Source organism: Orbicella franksi, chromosome 4 (genome assembly GCF_964199315.1).
Source record: "Orbicella franksi chromosome 4, jaOrbFran1.1, whole genome shotgun sequence".
Classification (NCBI taxonomy): Eukaryota; Metazoa; Cnidaria; class Anthozoa; order Scleractinia; family Merulinidae; genus Orbicella; species Orbicella franksi.
In genome coordinates, this window is record NC_138148.1 from 20,059,707 (window position 1) to 20,067,428 (window position 7,722).

The 7,722-nt window shown below is 39.4% G+C and overlaps 1 pseudogene; it reads left to right on the forward strand.

Moving 5' to 3' along the window:
- Window positions 1-465: 465 nt before the first annotated feature.
- On the forward strand, window positions 466-4,272 carry LOC145485604 (uncharacterized; annotated as a pseudogene).
- The last annotated feature ends 3,450 nt before the right edge of the window (window positions 4,273-7,722 follow it).

Sequence of the window (7,722 nt, forward strand, 5' to 3'; positions counted from 1 at the left end):
CATTTGCTCCTCTCTCAATAACTCGTTCGTTTTACTTTTGGCGCCAATTATGCGTTTAATGCGATAAAATAACACTTCTCAGTTTACAATTTGAATATCACTTTTTCACTGTGGCGGGCGCTAGCGAGCACATACAGCCAAACTCTTTCACTAAAACAGTTTCTTTAGGAACTAAAACTTCCCACAAATATGGCCTTGAAGGCTGAATGTGCTTAGGCCAGAGTGTGTATCCGAAAAACAAAAGAGTTATGCTCTAGCTTGAAGAAAGCTCCTGGTGAAGGCAGTGCAAAATTTGGCGCCAGAGTGTTAACAGAAAGGCACAAACTTTATTCTGAACATTTTAAAGAGTATCCACAGTTTACTCTTAACCAGTATGATTTCAACCGTGTGAGCAAGGTAATCGACGAAAAGATTTCTTCCTGGAGAAACAAAGAAGACAAGGCGGTCTATGTGTCAACATTTTCAATGGCTAACTGGGATGAGGGAAAGACCATAACCAAAGAAATGAAGACAGCACATTCATTAACGAACTGTAAGGCTTGCACACTAGTCAACTCAAACTTGCAAGCTACTTTCCCACTCAGCAAGAAGTGCATGACGGTGAAAAAAGGTCCCCTTAATGAAATTCAGCGGGATGCTAACAAGCATACTGCACAACACACAGTTCAGAAAGGCTCAAAAATTACAAACAAACAACTTAAGGTCTTGGGACAGGTAATTTATTCCACATATGACGAGAAATGTAAAGAGAACTTTGGAAAGTCACTTAGTGACATTCTGCTCCTTGTCCCTGAAGCTGGACTTGAAAAGAAACTTTCTCCTGTGGAAAAAAGAAAGTTAAAAAGAGATCAACAAAGGCAAATGAAAAATGATGTTGAAAAAGCAATGAATGAAAATGACACTGATCTACATCTAAGTTCAAGGCAATCATACAGGGGTAGACAAAACCACAGACTGGCTCAGGCCTTTGAAAGTAGAGAGGAGGTTACAGAAAGAGCAAGAATAACACCTCCTAAAAGGAAAGCAAAATCTCACACCCCAGCAACAGAGAACATGATTGGAGACCTGGATCAGCTCCTGAGTGACATAAAATCATGGCCTAAAGGTACCACAAACTGGTCTGAGAAATACAAAATACGGATGGTTGGCCAGGATGCAACACCCCCCAATGGAGGCCAAATGATCAAGTCATTTCTACACAAGAAAGGAGTTGATATATCACGCTATGAGTCTTCAAAAAAACCAGATTGACCCTAAAGACCACTCCAAAGGTAGTGAACTTATTAAAGTTTTAAAACTAAAAAGTGTCTGTATATGTACTGTTTAAACATAGTTTAATACAAATGGATTAAATAATTCATATTTTTCCGAACTACATGACTGTACAATTAAGTCTCTACAAAAGACTCTAAAGGACAAAATTTAATTTTGTTTTACAAATTATTCTAAATTGAGATAATAATTTCAAACACTTGAAATTAATAAACAGATTTTAACATAGTAAATGGTTAAAACAGATTTTAAATGATTAAATTTTCACATACATGTAGTAACTGGTTTGAGCAAATTTTAATGTGTTCCTTTGCAGAGTTCCAAGTCAGATGAGCCCTTAAAAAACAGAGAGGTGATATTTCAGTTCCAGTTCCACGTACAAATGAGCAGATAAGAGCTGACATTAAGCAGCGCATTGGTGGCAAGTGAGATTTCCAAGTTAGCTATCAGCAATGAAGGTGAAGTTATACAAAAGAAAATTGATGTCAATGCCAGAAAAATCCCCTTCAAAGATATCAGGAAAGAAGCCCTAACAAGGAACAAGTCCTTTTTAAAAATCAAAGATGACAACTATTACACCCAGTTGAATAGGGAGGAAATAATATCAGAATTGCAGAAAATTCATGAAGAAGTGAGTGATGATGTTGATGAAATGAGATCCTCTTTAAAAAAATATCAGCGCCAAAGACACTGGCTTCTCTGGCATGACCACTCCACACTTGCCAATTATGGTCACATGCTCTTTTGTGTTCGAGAACTTTATGACCCTGCCATACACTTCACACGACATGAAATGATAGACAAAACAGGCAAAGATGTTGACATACAAGCCACTATTGAGGAACCACAGCTTTACGTTCTGGGACAGAGCAGATCAACGGTAGAAGACCAGATGAAGTTTGTTCCAACAAGGCAAGAAGACCTCAGGGATCTAAAGAACACTGTACTGACAGATTGTGGGATCGAAGTTTGTGACATCATGAGGTTCATGAATGGAGACAATCCAGCAGCTGAGATGGAGAATGGCACCCAACATGGAGGAAACTATGGATGTCCAGGTTGTGATGGAAACATCAATTCAAGCCATGACTTGGAGTACTCCCTTCAAAGAAGGTACAAAACCTTGAGCACCAAAAAAAAAAACTTATTCTCTCTGGGCCTGCTGGAAAAAAAGGTTTCCATCCATTTAAAGACATGAAAGCTGAAGAGCTGAGAGCAGAGCTGACTGCAAGGGGAAAGTCTGATGAAGGGAGCAAAGAAGATCTGCAAAAGAGATTATCAGAGTTGCTGGGAGGAACAACAAGACTTCCTGCACTTCTACACAGCAATGAAAACTTTGATGTCTCAGTCAAAGAACTGAACATTGAGTCATATGAAGTTTTGTTTTTTGAAGCTTTGTACTGTTCAATGAATCACATCAAGAATGTCCTACAGGAACTACCCCATCATATCACAGACATTGACACTCTAATAAAACTCAAAGAGATTCTTGCTGTGCAAATGAGCAAAGACAAACTGCAGGGGGTGGACTACCGAAAGACACTTATTTACATCACCATTGCTCTGTGCCAATTTGCAAACCGTGAGGTTAAATTGCTCTTGGTGACTCTTTGTGAAATGATTGAAATCTACTATGCTCAAGAGGAGAAACGATCACCAAAGATGATTCTTCGCCTACATAATCTCTGCTGGAGGCATGCAATTCAATGTCGCAGAGTCCTGACTCCACCTAAGAAATTGACATACAGAAAGCTATTTGGTCTTTACTTCCACAGCTGTGTAACTCACTCTGCTCAACTACTCAGACTTGCTTCTCACAGATCTACAAATGCTGAAATGTTTGAAAGACTGTTTGAGAAACTCTCAGACATTACAACAAAAAGCTGGAACAAAAGAATCGAAGATCTCTCAACAAATGCAATCCTGCACTTGCAAGCTGAAAAATCAAACCCTATCAACCATTGCATTCTTAAAGAGGAGCAAGAAATTAGTAAGATGGCAAAGTCCCTTCCCAAGCTGGATAACACTATATTGTTGAAGAGTGACCTTGAAAAATATGCTGGTGATTGGGTTACTCACTTGCAACTCATTTCAGATTTCTTAAAGCCAGGAGAAGGTGTCTGGTGGAAGGAGGTGGATGACTCCATTGAATTTTTTGATGGACCAGATGAGCCCAGTTTCAGAGATGAAGGACCAAAGCTCCACCACTTTCATTCAACATCCATCCCCAATGAGCAAGAGCTACTAGATGCCTGTTGGAATAAATGCCTGGTGGAGGAAGTCAAATTACCAGCCACGAAATTGAGAGATGACAATGGAAAATGGCAAAGACCACCAACATGCTGCTCCTTTCAATCAGTCATGGAAGACAACAGCAGTGAGGATCTAGTAAGTGACTCTGCTGCAAACTTTAATCAAGAGCAAGAGTTGGCTGAGGAATCAGATTATGAAGGTGACAGAGAGGATGCAGATGCTGGGACATGGCCACTTCAAGCAGAAACTGACTGTGAAACCATGACCATGGAGGTGGATCCAATTAATGAACACAGAGTAGAAACAGGAATTGAAAACTTGCAATCAACCGAGGCTGAAATTTTGCCACAACCAAGTGGAAAAAAGTGAGCAATTGCCAGTACTGAAGAAGAGTCATCATCTCAAGAGCCACCAGCTAAAAGAAAAAAGACTCCATCAACTGACTCAGAGGCCACAGTACAGCTTCTATCAAAGACAGCAAAAGCCATTGAACAAGTCCTTGGAACCTGTGAAGAAGTTATTAAATATGACAAACTGAAGCAGAGTGTTACTAAAAATCCAAAATCTAGATACCATGTGGAGCGGTATGAAACACACTTGACTAAGATTCAAATGCTGACACTGAAGAAGTACAAGCAATTGTACAATGACTCAAAGGGAAACCCTCAAGATGCATCAAAGACAAAACAACTTAAATCTGCTTCAGCACTGCTCAAATTGTGGAAGATTACTCTACATCTAGTATAAATTATTGTGTTTAATTTGAAAAACTTCCTTAACATGTACATATTAAAGTTTACAAAAGACAAAATCCCTTTAAATTATTTACTACTATAATTTATTTGTTTTGTTCATGTTTTGAGCCTTGACTGATGCAAAGGAAACTTAAGGTGCAAAGTTTATGGCTATTTTAAGTATCTGATGGCGACAACGTAAAAGAGTTGTAGTAAATTTAATGGAGAAAAAAATCCAGAGAATTAAACTTCAGTATACTGTTTTGTCTACTTCAAAATTACCTATTTCATTAGAAACTGCGTAAGTGATAAGCTCAAGTCTTCCTTGAAGAGTCTGTTTCAAATCTGTGTTTAGCAAAGAAATTTATTCTTAAAATTCTTAAAAGAGTGTTGTCATCACAGTAAAGTGAGTAAACTAAGTCACTATTACATAATATTAGCTTAGGATAGTAAACTGAGGTAATTAACTCTTGCATACGGTCTCACTTCACAACAAGTCCAGATCAAAATTTATCTTCTACATAGCGCAACCACATTATGCCTATAGACACATGGGGAGAATCTACCACTCCATCTTTGGTGTATTAGCTCAACTATAAGAACTACAATATCAACACAAGCTGGTAGAATGAATAAGAGAAGAACTTTTCAGGGACAAAAAAACATGTTGCATTGTTTCCTTGACTTAAAACGATTCATCTAGAACCTACAAGAAAGGCAATTCGAAGGCAGCCGATAAACGGCCGATGGCCGCTTCGAAGCCTAACAGTTTACATGTAGTTCGAAATATGTGAAATTAAAAGGGTATGTAACAGAAGTAAACCAAAAATACACTTAACTATTTGAAGACAAAACATCTTTAACATTTTAAACCAAAGAACTGACAGATGCAATCCTTGTACAAGCCACAAAATGCGCGAGAGAGAGCGTTAAAAAGTCCGCCATCTTGGATCGACATTCCTGAGTTCCTTCACGTCGCGCGGGTTGCGAGGGATCTCGCGGATAACCTTGCTGGGGGGATTTATTACTCGAGGTCAGGCGTTTCTAGGGACCTTAAGCACCGACGACGAATGGGACGACGACGACGAGTAAAATTGTTGTAAGACTGGGTCGAGGACGTCGTTCACGGCGTGAAAACCAAGTGCGAGTACATGTAAACAGAGCTGAGTTCTTGTAAACATGGACCTAAAACCATCGAAAAATTTTGTCATGTCTTCCTTTCGCGAGCTCCAAGACCTGTTTCTCTTGAGCTACGAAAACGGTAGTATCGATGACAACACATTTTCAATCCTACGTGAGGAATTGATGTCGAAAAATCCCGATTTCTCATACGAAGAACATAACAGGTTTTCACTCGAAGAGATGAATGATGCCGAATTTTCGCCCGATATAATCTAAAACGACCTTCACGGTATAAAATTCTATCCTAAAAACATAAGCGAAAGCCTACATGTAGATAGGAACCAGAAGAAACGAAATACAGAGTCATTTTTCAATTTCTGAATTCATTTAACTTCGTAGTTTCGCTGACAAGCAAATTCAACAACGGACAAATCGCCGACAAAATAAGGTTATTACCAACGATTTTTATACCAAACTCGCCGTAAAATCTAGTTGATACAAAGCTAAGAGATTAAATAAATAACCAACTTTCATTTCAATAGTTTGATATACATTCTCTGCCTGAAACACAGCGTTAATAGATTAATACTTACTCACGTTCGCTCAGGACGGCAAACCTGACGTTTTGACGTCCTAAGCTTTACGTGGACGACGAGTCTAGCATGCGCAGTAGCGCGGTAAGGGGAAATTTTACTTCCGGTCGTCGTCCTCTGGGCTCGTCGTCGTCGGTGCTTAAGGTCCCTTATAATCGGTCTCGGCGGGCGTGAAGCTCAACTTCGAGAACACTCGAGTCTTTTGAGCCCGCGGCGGAATTAGCCAAAAGATCAGCGTTTTGACCCTACTTAATAAATTGGTTATTTTTGCCCCAGTGGTCCTGTGGTACTGCAAAAGACCTGCTAATTCGCACTCCCACCAAGGGGTGGAGAGGTCAAATCCGCCACCCGTTTGAAAGTTTTTCGTTTTTCTTAATTTCTTTTTTTGTTTTCATCTTTTTTCGCTCTCGGACACACTAATCAATTTCCTGTATATATATATTGAAAAAATAAAAGCACTGACACCATAAATAAAATATACGCTGCAAACTGCCAAAAGTATATTCGGAGATTGGCCAAACTTAATTCACGGATGAAAAAGGTACAGTTTTAAACTCTTTTAAGATTCTCATTGGCTTCTTTTTCACCCACCACTATTCTTACCAACAAAGATGGCCATTTCTTTTGTTTGTTACTCGCCATAACTATCAAATGCACGTAAAAGCATGAAATCGAAAAAAAGTTTACAGGAATCGACCAATCGAGCGAGCGAGCGAGTGCCATTCTTCACATCATATCCACAACTCGCTCTTACGCATGCGCGCAATTCACGAGTTAAATTGGATTTATGTTTTACCTACGAATCTCGCGATACTCTAAAGTCATTTACTTTGTTTATCACTGTCAAAACTATTGCGAAGCTAAATCCGGAACATAGCGATAAATTTGAAATAAAAATTTAAAAAAATTAGTCGTCGTGGTTCACGTTCTCCAGACAACGCAAAATTTGACATTTCACGGTGTTGTCTTGTAGAGAACAGCAAGGAAATGTAGCAAGAATTAAAACGCACGTGTAGAGCCATTGTACTGCTCATTAATTCTTTTGTTCAGTGACGTTCCCGTTACTGTCGCTGTCGTGGTTTCGTAGACTCCCTATTAATTTAACATGAATTCATGTCATGGTGACACGTTGTAGGCGAGTGTGCGTGACCGTTGTAGGATATCTACCGGTCTTAAGTGTACAGCAGTTGTTTTCCTCTTTCGCTTGGGTGTGAAGAAAAAACAGACAGCCTGATAACGAGACAGGTCCAATTATCTTTCTGTGATCGAAACTGGAGTGAGAACAAAGACAAGCTCATAACGGAAGATCTCGAGGTATTAACGAATCCTTGTGTAATTTATAATTTGAAAGTCATTTAGCAAACCAGGCGATGACACTCATCAGTTATGTTATATTTTTGACAAATCGTTGCTCTCTGTTGCCACGAGGCGACTTAGCTCAGCTTCTAATGAAATTGACGAGACGGGCGCGTGCCTGTCAAAGCGGCCCTAAGTTGATGAATTTTCTTCGGCCTTTGTGATGAACTCGGCGCGCCACCTTACTTTGCTGTGGTAGAAACTGGGCCTCTTAAAACTTATCAAAATATTGAGTCTTTTGATTTGTTTGTTAGCTTTACCGAAGAAAATTGACTCTAGGCGCGTATCACGGATTTAACAAAAAAATAGCCATTGCTCCTATGTTACATATCTAGAGCACCGATCCTTCGCGGAAACCTTCGATGGGGCATGAAACGACTTGACTTATCGTT